The 13,443-nt window shown below is 41.9% G+C and overlaps 1 protein-coding gene across 2 annotated transcripts in view; it reads left to right on the forward strand.

The window, feature by feature from the left end:
- The first annotated feature begins 5,883 nt into the window (after positions 1–5,883).
- ttbk1a (tau tubulin kinase 1a) overlaps positions 5,884–13,443 on the forward strand; it is a 63,229-nt gene continuing 55,669 nt past the window's right edge. Inside the window, exon 1 of one of the 2 annotated variants that reach the window (XM_069167128.1) lies at positions 5,884–5,991. The gene's annotated coding sequence lies outside the window, so the exon portion shown is untranslated. Of the gene's footprint in view, positions 5,992–13,380 lie in introns of those variants that run through there. The other variant, XM_069167127.1, reaches the window with a different exon arrangement.

A 13,443-nucleotide genomic window follows, 5' to 3' on the forward strand; every position in this document is an offset into this window, starting at 1 on the left:
TATGGAGAAAGCAACACTTTTATGGAGAAAGTAAGACTTTTATGGAGAAAGCAACACTTTTATGGAGAAAGTAATACTTTTATGGAGAAAGTAAGACTTTTATGGAGAAAGCAACACTTTTATGGAGAAAGTAAGACTTTTATGGAGAAAGCAACACTTTTATGGAGAAAGTAATACTTTTATGGAGAAAGTAAGACTTTTATGGAGAAAATAACACTTTTATGGAGAAAGTAACACTTTTATGGAGAAAGTAAGACTTTTATGGAGAAAGCAACACTTTTATGGAGAAAGTAATACTTTTATGGAGAAAGTAAGACTTTTATGGAGAAAGTAATACTTTTATGGAGAAAGTAAGACTTTTATGGAGAAAATAACACTTTTATGGAGAAAGCAACACTTTTATGGAGAAAATAATAATTTTATGGAGAAAGCAACACTTTTATGGAGAAAGTAATACTTTTATGGAGAAAGTAACACTTTTATGGAGAAAGTAACACTTTTATGGAGAAAGCAACACTTTTATGGAGAAAGTAATACTTTTATGGAGAAAGTAAGACTTTTATGGAGAAAGTAACACTTTTATGGAGAAAGTAATACTTTTATGGAGAAAGTAACACTTTTATGGAGAAAGTAATACTTTTATGGAGAAAGTAAGACTTTTATGGAGAAAGTAACACTTTTATGGAGAAAGTAATACTTTTATGGAGAAAGTAACACTTTTATGGAGAAAAATCATCTGGTCTTATGATAATTGACTAGTCCAGTGAGTCATTTTGTTGTGTACTTTCAATCATAACATATCTGCCACTTTGTTTCATGCAATCTAATGCAATGTCATCTGTGAAATATAGCCTGTTAACTTCTAACAAGGAGAAGTCTTTGTGGTGTCAGAATACACTGAACATGATTTGAATTGTATAAACCTGTCCACATGTTGAAATGAATGATCTTAAACAGAGTAACCTGGTCTGCAGCAGGTTTCAGTTAAACCACACAAACAGTGACCTCTGCAGGAGGCCAGCTGATTTCTACAGGACACAACAGCTGGTTCAGACAAACCACCCGTTACTAACGGGCAGATATACCTGTTACTAGAAACAGAATGAGTCCTTTATATTTGAAGTGAAAAACTTGAAATTGAAATTTCAGTTTAAAACAGAATTTCAATAAGTTTGAAACTGAATATTTAATTCTGAATTTGAAATTATTTGCTCTCAAACTTCATGTTAATTTCACTGAAAATTCAACTCTCTAAATTCAGTTCTCAAATTTCAAATTCAGTTCATGAAATTCAGACTCAGTTCTTGTCTCACACATCTGGGTCTTTGAGAAACAGCGCCCTCCTCCACCTGTAGCGTGCCAAACTCCACCAAGAGGACGGGGTGAAACAGCGCCCTCCTCCACCTGTAGCGTGCCAAACTCCACCAAGAGGACGGGGTGAAACAGCGCCCTCCTCCACCTGTAGTGTGCCAAGCTCCACCAAGAGGAAGGGGTGAAACAGCGCCCTCCTCCACCTGTAGCGTGCCAAACTCCACCAAGAGGACGGGGTGAAACAGCGCCCTCCTCCACCTGTAGTGTGCCAAGCTCCACCAAGAGGAAGGGGTGAAACAGCGCCCTCCTCCACCTGTAGCGTGCCAAGCTCCACCAAGAGGAAGGGGTGAAACAGCGCCCTCCTCCACCTGTAGCGTGCCAAACTCCACCAAGAGGACTGGGTGAAACAACGCCCTCCTCCACCTGTAGCGTGCCAAGCTCCACCAAGAGGAAGGGGTGAAACAGCGCCCTCCTCCACCTGTAGCGTGCCAAGCTCCACCAAGAGGAAGGGGTGAAACAGCGCCCTCCTCCACCTGTAGCGTGCCAAGCTCCACCAAGAGGAAGGGGTGAAACAACGCCCTCCTCCACCTGTAGCGTGCCAAGCTCCACCAAGAGGAAGGGGTGAAACAGCGCCCTCCTCCACCTGTAGCGTGCCAAACTCCACCAAGAGGACGGGGTGAAACAATGCCCTCCTCCACCTGTAGCGTGCCAAGCTCCACCAAGAGGAAGGGGTGAAACAGCGCCCTCCTCCACCTGTAGCGTGCCAAGCTCCACCAAGAGGAAGGGGTGAAACAGCGCCCTCCTCCACCTGTAGCGTGCCAAGCTCCACCAAGAGGAAGGGGTGAAACAACGCCCTCCTCCACCTGTAGCGTGCCAAGCTCCACCAAGAGGAAGAGGTGAAACAGGGCCCTCCTCCACCTGTAGCGTGCCAAGCTCCACCAAGAGGAAGAGGTGAAACAGCGCCCTCCTCCACCTGTAGCGTGCCAAGCTCCACCAAGAGGACGGGGTGAAACAGCACCCTCCTCCACCTGTGGCGTGCCAAACTCCACCCTGAGGACAGGGTGAAATATCCCCCAATTTTGTATATTTGTTACATGATTGTTCTGACTATTTTGTCTCTGTAGCTCAACAATAACAACTATAGTCACTTTCATAAAAATAAAAAAAATGTCTGTAAATCGTTGTTTCTCATTATTCTGTAAATATTTTTCTCATAAATTATATTTTTTGCCATTTTTGATCAACCCATATCCACTCACCGTCCACTTTATTAGGTACACCTTACTAGTACCTTGTTGGACCCCGTTTGCCTTCAGAAATGCCTTAATTCTTGGTGTCACACTGAGGACATAAAGGGACGGACATGGTCAGCAGCAATACTCAGGTAGGCTGTGGTGTTTACATGATGCTCAGCTGGTATGAAGGACCCAAAGTGGGACAAGAAAATATCAAAACACCACCATCACACCACCACCACCACCATCACACCACACCACCACCACCACCACCACCATCACACCACCACACCACTATCACACCACCACCATCACCACCACCATCACACCACCACCACCACCACTATCACACCACACCACCACCACCACCATCATCACCACACCACCACCACCATCACACCACCACCATCACACCACCACCATCACACCACCACCATCACCACCACCACCATCACACCACCACCACCACCACCATCATCACCACACCACCACCACCATCACACCACCACCATCACACCACCATCACACCACCATCACACCACCACACCACCATCACACCACCACCATCACCACCACCACCATCACACCACCACCACCACCACTATCACACCACACCACCACCACCACCATCATCACCACCACCACCACCACACCATCACACCACCACCATCACACCACCACCATCGCACCACCATCACACCACCACCTGAACCACTGATACGAGGGAAGATGGATCCACGCTTTCATGTCGTTGACACCAAACTCTGCCGACCATCTGAATGTGGCAGCAGAAATCCAGACTCATCAGACGGAGACGTTACTCCGATCTTCTCCTGTCCAATGAGCCGGTGTGAATCCAGCCTCAGTTTGCTGTTGTTAGCTGACAGGAGGACCCGGTGGTCTTCTGCTGCTGGAGTCCGTCTGCTTCAAGCTTCCAGGTGTTGTTCAGATCTTCTCGGTTGGAACGAGTACTTATTGGAGTTACTGTTTCCTTTCTATCATCTCCAACCAGTCTGACCGTTCTCCTCTGACCTCTGACCTCTGACATCAACGAGGCATCTTCACCCAGAGAACTGCGGCTCCCTGGGTATTTTCTCTTTGTCGGACCGTTCTCTGTAAAGCTAGAGATGGTTGTGGGTGAAAATCCCAGTAGATCATCAGTCAGTGAAATACTCTAACTACTGGCCGGCTTTCAACTGTTAACTCAAGTGTACAGTGTTGTCGTAAAACGCATTTTCAGACTTATACGCTCCAGTTTTTTATCAGAGTTGAAGAAATATTCTTGATTTGATGGAGAAGTATTCTGGATTAATGGGGATGTGAAAAACATCTGCATTTTATGTCGGCTGCACGTTACTTATTGACATATTCTTTTAATAAGTGAGTTTGCCTGAGTCCACGAGATGGCAGTATTTGAGCACAAATGGCAACCTGGCCTATCTGTCCTTACTCTTTTCTTACTGGATGGCCCCGCCCAGCTGAGGATAGGTCATCAAGGGTATCCCCAAAGTTCTTTTAATGCATCATTAGTACTGCTGTGACATGTACTTAAAAACAAATATTCCATGATATAAACAGATATGCATGTAAAACCTTGCAAATCACAGACATTTGACTTTCAGCTTTAATTCAAAGCTACTTTGTTTATGTAGCAAAAAGTATGTAAAGTCCTCAAGAAAGAAAAGATAAAGCTAAATCTATAACTGAGAAACTTTTAGTCCACTCTCCCTGTCTATACGTTCAATGGGAATTAGGAGTTTAGACAGAGTAGTGTTGTTTCAGATCACACTGGTGTTCTGCACTGACAGGAAGTGACCTCATCATGTGAACACATCAGCCTCCAAAATATCTGCAGCTTTAATTATTTTACCCAGAAATCAACGTGTTTTTGTGTCCTTTGTTTAACACTCAATGAACACACTGATTCTTCTGTCCAGCAGCAGCAGTGGAAAAGAAACACTTTGTGTTCAGGAACAGCTGCAGCTTCCTCAGACGCTTTAATTTGAAAATCCTTTATGTCTGTGGCCCCGCCCCTTCCTGTACAGAGCCAATATGGCGACCGTTTAGGGTGGAAAGTGTCCAGAGTTTCACACTTCTTCTATGTTGGAACGTTCTGAGTGATTCATCCTGGAACTTGTAGTGTTCTGATGGTTCTGTACTGACAGAGAGAACACACTGATGTACTCAGAGTAGAGAGTTAGTACACAAGTACAACATCTGGAACACAAGTAGAACATCTGGAACACAAGTACAACATCTGGAACACAAGTACGACATCTGGAACACAAGTAGAACATCTGGAACACAAGTACAACATCTGGAACACAAGTACAACATCTGGAACACAAGTAGAACATCTGGAACACAAGTACGACATCTGGAACACAAGTACAACATCTGGAACACAAGTAGAACATCTGGAACACAAGTACAACATCTGGAACACAAGTACGACATCTGGAACACAAGTAGAACATCTGGAACACAAGTAGAACATCTGGAACACAAGTAGAACATCAGGGATACTCAGGTCATGTCAGAAAACAGACAATTGTGTTTTTTCAACTAATCCAAGTCGGTTTTTAAATGGTTTAATTTAAAGAGAAATGTAATTTTCTGAGTCCATTAAGGAACACATCATCCTTCAGTGAATCACAAAAAATTCAAAATCACAATAAACTTGTTTGCAATCCAAATAATCTTATAAAACTTCATATATTTTTACCAACAAAGTCGATTTTTAGTTTTTTATACTTGTATCAATAGATCTGCATCTGTCAACAGGAGCGGCGCTTTGCGATACAACTTTAACGCCCGGTGACACAAATAGGAAATCCAACATCAGCCAGACGGTCTCGGTTGGGTTCGGCCTTCGCTGCCAACAGAGAGAGTGGCGGACTCTGCATGTGAGAGATATGTATGAAAGTACTAATCATATCTTTGTTATGTTCTAGTGTGATGCCCTAAAAAATAAAAATAGTGTACTACAAGTGAAAAGTACGTTGTTAACCAAAAACTAGTCGGCTACCTGTTGAACAACATCTGGAATGTTCACTTTAATCACGTGAAATGTTTTTGAGGCAATAAAAGAGATTATGATCCGACATGAGTAGTTTTTGTTTATTTAGTAACCTCATACAAGTGTTTTTGGTGGGAAGCCCTTAAACACACCGAGGTCTCTGTCTTGGGTTCAGACCGATGTACTCGACATGGAGCTGATTCTTTGTTATGGTTGAACACACTCCACGTCAGCAGGGGGCGCTGTGGAGCTGCAGCTTCAACGCAGAGACACCGAGGACGTATATCTCTGTGTGTGTGTGTGTGTGTGTGTGTGTGTGTGTGTGTGTGTGTGTGTGTGTGGTGCTGATGCTGTGGAGATGGAGATGGAGCACAGGGAGTGGATCCTGCTCGGCTCTCTGTCGTCCGGACGGAAATCAACATTCAGGTAAGAAGAAAACAAACAAACAAACAAACAGTCGCATCAGATGCAGAAAAACGAACCGAGCCGGCGGATGCGAGCGGACATCGAACCCAAATCAAAGGCGACGCGGTGTGTGTGTGTGTGTGTGTGTGTGTGTGTGTGTGTGTGTGTGTGTGTGTGTGTTTGAGAGAAGCAGGGTGTCGGATCGCATTGGGAAACACCGTCGCTGTGATGTTTGACTCGGAGTGTTTTCAGATTCAGATGTTGGTGTTTGACAGTGAGACGTCTTTGAAGGCCTCATGGTAAACGGACGGAGCTGAGAGGCGTTCAGGTGCTCTCTGAAGGGTGGGACTGAACAGCGCCGCCTGCCTCACCCAGCTGCTACTGTTTGATTAACAAAAAAAAAAAAAATACAGGAAAGTCACCGTCAAGCTGCAGTCAAGACACAAAGAATACACGAGTCACAGCATCCGGTTGGTATTTTCAAAATTAAAGCTTTGTTACAATACAATACAGCATCAAATGCGTAAAATAGGGGTTATAAAGGCAGTAGAAAAACACTCAGCAAAATAAAAGGAACAATATTCTTAAGGGAAAATGTTAGAAATATTGCATTTAAGTTTTTATTGAGGCAAATTTGATCCAGTTTCATTTATAAACACCCAAATGTCCAAATAGTAATTAACCCACAGTGCACGAGTGTTCACGGCCTGCAGAGGAAGATCACAGAAGTCAAGTCCGTGGATTTGGATTTATAAATTATGTTTTTTAAATATGTATTTCTATATTTGCTATATATATAGAGCATTGATCTTGCCTAAATTATTTCAACGCATGTTTAGTTTTGGTGTCTTTTTAGGACAGCGTTTGAGCTGTAGGTGGAAAAATTTTTATTATCTTGCTCAGATGCAACACTAGAAAATTAATAGTAAATATACACAGATCAGAGCAATCACAAATTGTTAACAGAGCAGGGCTGCAGCTTATTATGTTCACTATCTGACCTTTTTAATTTATAGATTAATCATCTTTTTAATAAAAAAAGGGCTGTAAATAGTGAAAAAGAAAAAAAAAAAAAAAACATTTTAATGGTAATTTCCAAAAGCTCATGTTTTGTCTGACCAACACGTGGAAACTCCAAATCTATTCAGGTTGGTACCTTGTATGACAAAAGTACTTTTTTTTTTCTTTTTTTTTAAATGACTGAGTTATGAAAATAGTTTTGGATTCATTGTCTGTTGATCGACTAATTGATTATTTGACAGATCGTTGCGTCTCCAGGTGAGAGCGATGCGGCAGCTTGTTTCTGGGTGTGATGGTCAGCCGTTATACTGACGATGCTGCAGTCCATCGTTCAGAGAATCACGGTGATAAAAATCAAAGTGGTTTTGTAATGTTGATTCCCCTCGACTGACAGTTTCATATCCTGACCAGCTGATGTGTGTCATTGGTGTGTGTTGCCCTGAATATTGTTCGTTATACTTTACCGAGACTGACGCAGTGACATTTAACATTTAGCACGCTTCAGAGTGGCGACTTACGACCTTTGTTGAACGTAAGTTGATTTTGAACTGAAGTATTTGAGTTTGTGATTCAGTAGTGTGATTGGTTGTGTTGTAAGAGTTCACAAATACAGTGGTGTGAAAAAGTGTTTGCCTCCTTCCTGATTTCTTATTTTTTTGCATGTTTGTCACACTTAAATGTTTCAGATCATCAAACAAATTTAAATATTAGTCAAAGATAACACAAGTAAACACAAAATGCAGTTTTTAAATGAAGGTTTTTATTATTAAGGGAGAAAAAAAATCCAAACCCACATGGCCCTGTGTGAAAAAGTGTTTGCCCCCTAAACCTAATTGGGTTTAGGTTGGGTTGATATCTTTGTTCATCAGATATCTTTGTTCATCATCAGATATCTTTGTTCTTCAGATATCTTTGTTCATCAGATATCTTTGTTCCAACCAGACTGAGCTAGCTGATCAGTTTAGTGTTTCTATTTTTCTGTATTTATTCAGTTGGAGACTAGAAATCCTCTCCGTTGCTAGGTGGTTGCTAAGGGTCCGACTACTTCCTGGAGTAGTAAACATTACATACGTTACATAAGAGTCTACTGACGTGACTGATTGTTTTCCAGTTGTTAGTCATAACCCAATTGTTGCCATGGAAACAGAGATCACACTAACAAAAAGTTTTATACTTTGAGAGTGAATTGCTCCACAATATGAACACATGTAGATTATATGTTTTATTTAGTTGGTAACTTGTTGTATAATCAAAATATTGCACTCGAGGGTGTTTTAACGTCATTATTGACGACAGTGATGATACGAAGTCTCGCTGATCACACGTATGTGGAAACTGCAGTGAACCGGGACGTGAACACGGATCTAGGAAGGAGAATTGGACTCATATCAACGGGTCAGTTCCTTCCAATGGAAGCTCCTCACGCTCGCGGGCTTCTTCGCTGCTTCACACTTTTGCAGTGATTGTGTGTACGACGTGAGGAGTTCAGTGAATGTTTGCTCCACACGGAGGTTCAGGGTCAGACGAGATGGACACAATCAAATATCACCTCTTTTTTTTTTTTTTTTTTACTTTTTAGCGATTCAAGAGAACGTACAGAACATTAAACATTGCAGAACATTACATAAGAAATTGAGGAAGAAAAATACACAAATAAATGACATAAAATTAAGTAAATAAATAAATCAAGTGAATAAATAATTCCCCCCACCCAAACCGATCAAAACAAAACAACAACAAAAAACAAACAACAACAAAAAAAGTTGATGCATATATCACCATATTTTTGACCAATTACTTCAATATCGCATTTTGTAACAATATTATAGGAATTACTATTATATACATTGAATCCGGAAAGTATTCACAGCACTTCACTTTTTCCACATTTTGTTATGTTACAGATTTATTCCAAAATGGATTAAATTCATTCTTTTCCTCAAAATTCTATACACATATCCCATAATGACAAAGTGAAAAAAGTTTGTTTAAAATTTTAGCAAATCTATTAAAAATAAAGAATGAAAATATACACATACATAAGTATTCACAGCCTTTGCTCAATACTTTGTTGAAGCACCTTTGGCAGAACTTACAGCCTCAAGTCTTTTTGAGTATGATGCTATAAGCTTGGCTCCTATTCTTGGGCAGTTTCTCCCGTTCTTCTTTGCAGGACCTCTCAAGCTCCATCAGGTTGGATGGGGAGCGTCGGTGCTCAGACATCTTCAGATCTCTCCAGAGATGTTCAATCGGGTTCAAGTCTGGGCTCTGCCTGGGCCTCTCAAAGACATTCACAGAGTTGTCCCAAAGACACTCCTTTGTTATCTCTGCTGTGTGCTTTGGGTCGTTGTCCTGTTGGAAGAAGGTTTTCATCAAGGATGTCTCTGTACATTGCTGCATTCATCTTTCCCTCCATCCTGACTAGTCTCCCAGTTCCTGCCGCTGAAAAACATCCCCACAGCATGATGCTGCCACCACCATGCTTCACTGTAGAGATGGTGTTGGCCAGGTGATGAGCGGTGCCTGGTTTCCTCCAGACATGACGCTTGGCATTCAGGTCAAAGAGTTCAATCTTTGTTTCATCAGACCAGAGAATTTAGTTTCTCATGGTCTGACAGTCCTTCAGGTGCCTTTCGGTAATCTTCAGGTGGGCTGTCATGAGCCTTTTACTGAGGAGTGGCTTCTGTCTGGCCACTCTACCATACAGGCCTGCTTGGTGGAGTGCTGCAGAGATGGTTGTCCTTCTGGAAGGTTCTCCTCTCTTCACAGAGCAACGTTGGAGCTCTGTCAGAGTGACCGTCGGGTTCTTGGTCACCTCCCTGACTAAGGCCCTTCTCCCCCGATCGCTCAGTTTGGCCGGGCGGCCGACTCCAGGAAGAGTCCTGGTGGTTCCAAACTTCTTCCATTTACAGATGATGGAGGCCACTGTGGTCATTGTGACCTTCAGTGCTGCAGAAATGTTTCTGTACCCTTCCCCAGATCTGTGCCTCGATACAATCCTGTCTCGGAGGTCTACAGATAATTCTTTGGACTTCATGGCTTGGTTTGTGCTCTGACATGCACTGTCAACTCTGGGACCTTATATAGACGGTGTGTGTCTTTCCAAATCATGTCCAATCAACTGAATTTACCAGGTGGACTCCAATCAAGTTGTAGAAACATCTCATGATGATCAGTGGAAACTGGATGCACCTGAGCTCAATTTTGAGTGTCATGGCAAAGGCTGTGAATACTTATGTACATGTGATTTTTTTAATTTGTTATCTTCAATAGATTTGCAAAAATTTCAAAAAAACTTTTCAGGTTATTATTATGGGGTATTATGTGTAGAATTTTGATGAAAAAATGAATTTAATCCATTTTGGAATGAAGCTGTAACGTAACAAAATGTGGAAAAGGTGAAGTGCTGTGAATACTTTCCGGATGCACTGTGTATATTACTAATGTATACTATATTTACACAATTAAATTTTTGATAAATATTAATCAGAATTATGGTCAGAAAGTGACATCACTTTACTGTAATGCAGCTTTTGAAATCAGGAAAAGACAACAATTTTGACATATCTCAATAATAAGATGTCCAAAATCAGAGAGGATTTTTATCCGGTCTCATATTCATATAATAGAATATCTAAATATCGCAGCCCTGTTAATTCATCATTGATGGTGGTTCCACAATAAGACAGCAGCAGTAAGATGTTGTGACCCTGATGTTTGTAGAGCGGAGATGGTCTGTGATTGGTTTATTGGGAACAACTGTTCATTGTATTATTTTAGATTTATTTTTAGTCTTCTAACTTTCTGTTGTGTTCCACTTGGTCTCAAGACAACGGGGATAATGCAGGTTTGACCAACGTCAAACGGTCCGTTGTGAATGAGAGATATCAGTGTTAAATTGATCCACAATAACAGATGCTTCTAGAACTTCTAAATTGAATCTACTTTTAATTATGTATTTTTCTTCTTCATAGTTACTCCAACTGCTCCAGTAAAAACTAGAGTACCTGACTGAAAATGAAAATGAAGTATTTAAATAAACCGGAAACGAACTCGACTCCCTGACGAGCTTGGAGCCATTTAAACCTCTCATGCAACATCCAGCGAGTGAAGGTCACAGAGGATCACATGACATTTTGTCAGGAGGGAAAAAAAACATGATTTAAAGACACCAAGTAAATATGGTACATGTGGTTTCCATACCAAATTATACACATCTTGAAATACCTCCTCAGATTACAGGGCGATGTGTTGACTTTTTAAGCCTCATTGATATATTTTCAAATGAGATATAGAACAACAACACTGTTTGTGCCATTCGACTTTAATGTTGCGTCTGTTTCTTTAGTGCCTCCCGGCCGGTGGCTGCATTTCTCTCCATCACCGTGCAGAACCCACAGAGCTGGTTGGAGGTGAACTGTGGACTTCTGCTCAGGGCTGTCGCCCAGCAACCCTGACTTCCTGTCGGGGAGAGCAGGAGCTGCACTGGCTTGGCTTCACAGACTGGATATAAAAGAGTTCGTAGCTTCAGGTCTGTAAAATGGTTCTGATCCAGAAGTGTCTTCAGCTGCAATACCAGCGAGTGCCACTAGAGGTCGGCTCCAAAAAGCCTCCGGCTCCATAGACTCCCATTCAACTTCTCTCATCAAATCCAAAGTGAATAAAATGTGTCCATCAGTTATCTCGGTGTTGTTAGCTAAAGTCACTCCTTCTTATTAGTTTTCTGGAGGTCCATCTGAAAATAATCCCTCATTCATTAGAAAAGAAGATTCAAGAAGACCTGTTTTTGGGGGCGTGTCTGTTTGATTGACAGGCCTGTGGTGTAGTCAGGTTACAGCTATCGGTGGGCGGGACGTAGTATCGTCAGGTTTCCTATCAGATCGGTCAGCTCGTCCAAATATGGTCAATCAGGCTCGAGGCTTCATAACGGCCGTTCACAAATCAACGTGCGACGTCACTGCTGGTTTCCAGTTGCTTGGCTCATAGTGAGAGCTGAGTAACTATAGCAGCTAACAGCTGGGTTGTCATGGTTGCGACTCCTTACTTTAGAATTAGAAAATTAGAAAACACAACGAACAGGAGAGAGAGAGGAAGAAGCCTCGCCAGCTGCTGAACTAAAGTAAAGTTACAGAGTTCATATCGCCCACACGGCCACACGCCTCTGCATTTGGTCCAGACTGAAACATTATACGTAGTGAAGACATTGAAGGAATTCTTACGTGTTTACATGTTTGATCTATACGATCACGATCACAATGCAGTAACTGACCGGATGTGAAACACGGTCACAATCTTTATTGTCCCATCTGTTGCTGAGTTACAGCATCACGTTCACAGGTGTTCGACAGACGTGAGCGTTGGTGCCGTTGGCAGAAAGTCCCTCAATGCCTTCCTGAGATATTGCATTCAGAAGAGTGGATGGACGCAAGGACACAGTGACCTTGACCTTTGACCCTTGACCATTAAAATCCACATAGTGCATGCTATGTGTGCCAAATATGAAGAAAGTCCCTTTAAAATGTCCTTGAGATATCAGTTTTCAGAAGACAGGATCGGACATGCGGTCTGACTGAGAACGGGACGGACGGACAACCTGAAATCATCATACATGTTTTATTGAAACTCGTTCGCCTTGTTCACACAGCAGCGTTACGAAAATCCTCACGAACGCAATTTAACACCAAACATGACACCGGAAACTGAACTGAGTGCAGCGGCTCAGTAAAAACAAAGTGTTGTAGTGTTCTTCTGAAACACAAGGAAGTTTTACAGCGAACGTTTGTAATGAAGCTGCAGCGTATCACAGAATCAGAATCTCAATCATGCCACAAAGAGAAGGATAAAAAGTGACTAAAGCTAAACTTTTATTTAGAAGACTCATCCTCGTATGCTTTTACTTTGAAGGAGAAATTATCTGTACGAGTCGGTCGATCTCTTCTGAAGGAAATAAAATAGAACTGGGACATCAGCTTGTAACTCTCTAATTCTGTTGGTCGGACAAAACTGAATATTCGAAGATGACAAATTGTAATTCTCGGAAACTGAACATTTTTCAATCTGTTATTTTTTTTTGACCAAAGAATTAACTAGTTAACTAGTTAGAAGAGAAAATTGTGGTTATGATGCAGGTCATCATTTAAACTGGAAAACACGAACGTTTGTATCGAGGATCATTTTTCAACGCTGCAGCAGCATCATACATGTTTATGAGCTTTTTATTAAGACACAAGAAAGGCTGAAAATGAATTGTTATTTCCCATAAACTTCTATTTAGTGGGTAAAACTTTATGAGATAATCTCCATCCTTGTTGGTGAATGCGCTCAGAGCGCGGATGAGAGGAGCTTTTAATTTGAAAGCACCAACCGGATGTTGTGGTTGTGGGTAGTGACGCGAGTTTGACGCGGGATGAGGCAGAGCTGCAGTGCGGACAAACAGGCTGGAGCCGGAGAACC

This window comes from Embiotoca jacksoni, unplaced genomic scaffold, assembly GCF_022577435.1.
Source record: "Embiotoca jacksoni isolate LCO1_2020_lvr unplaced genomic scaffold, fEmbJac1.0.p SCAF_4, whole genome shotgun sequence".
Taxonomy (NCBI): Eukaryota; Metazoa; Chordata; class Actinopteri; family Embiotocidae; genus Embiotoca; species Embiotoca jacksoni.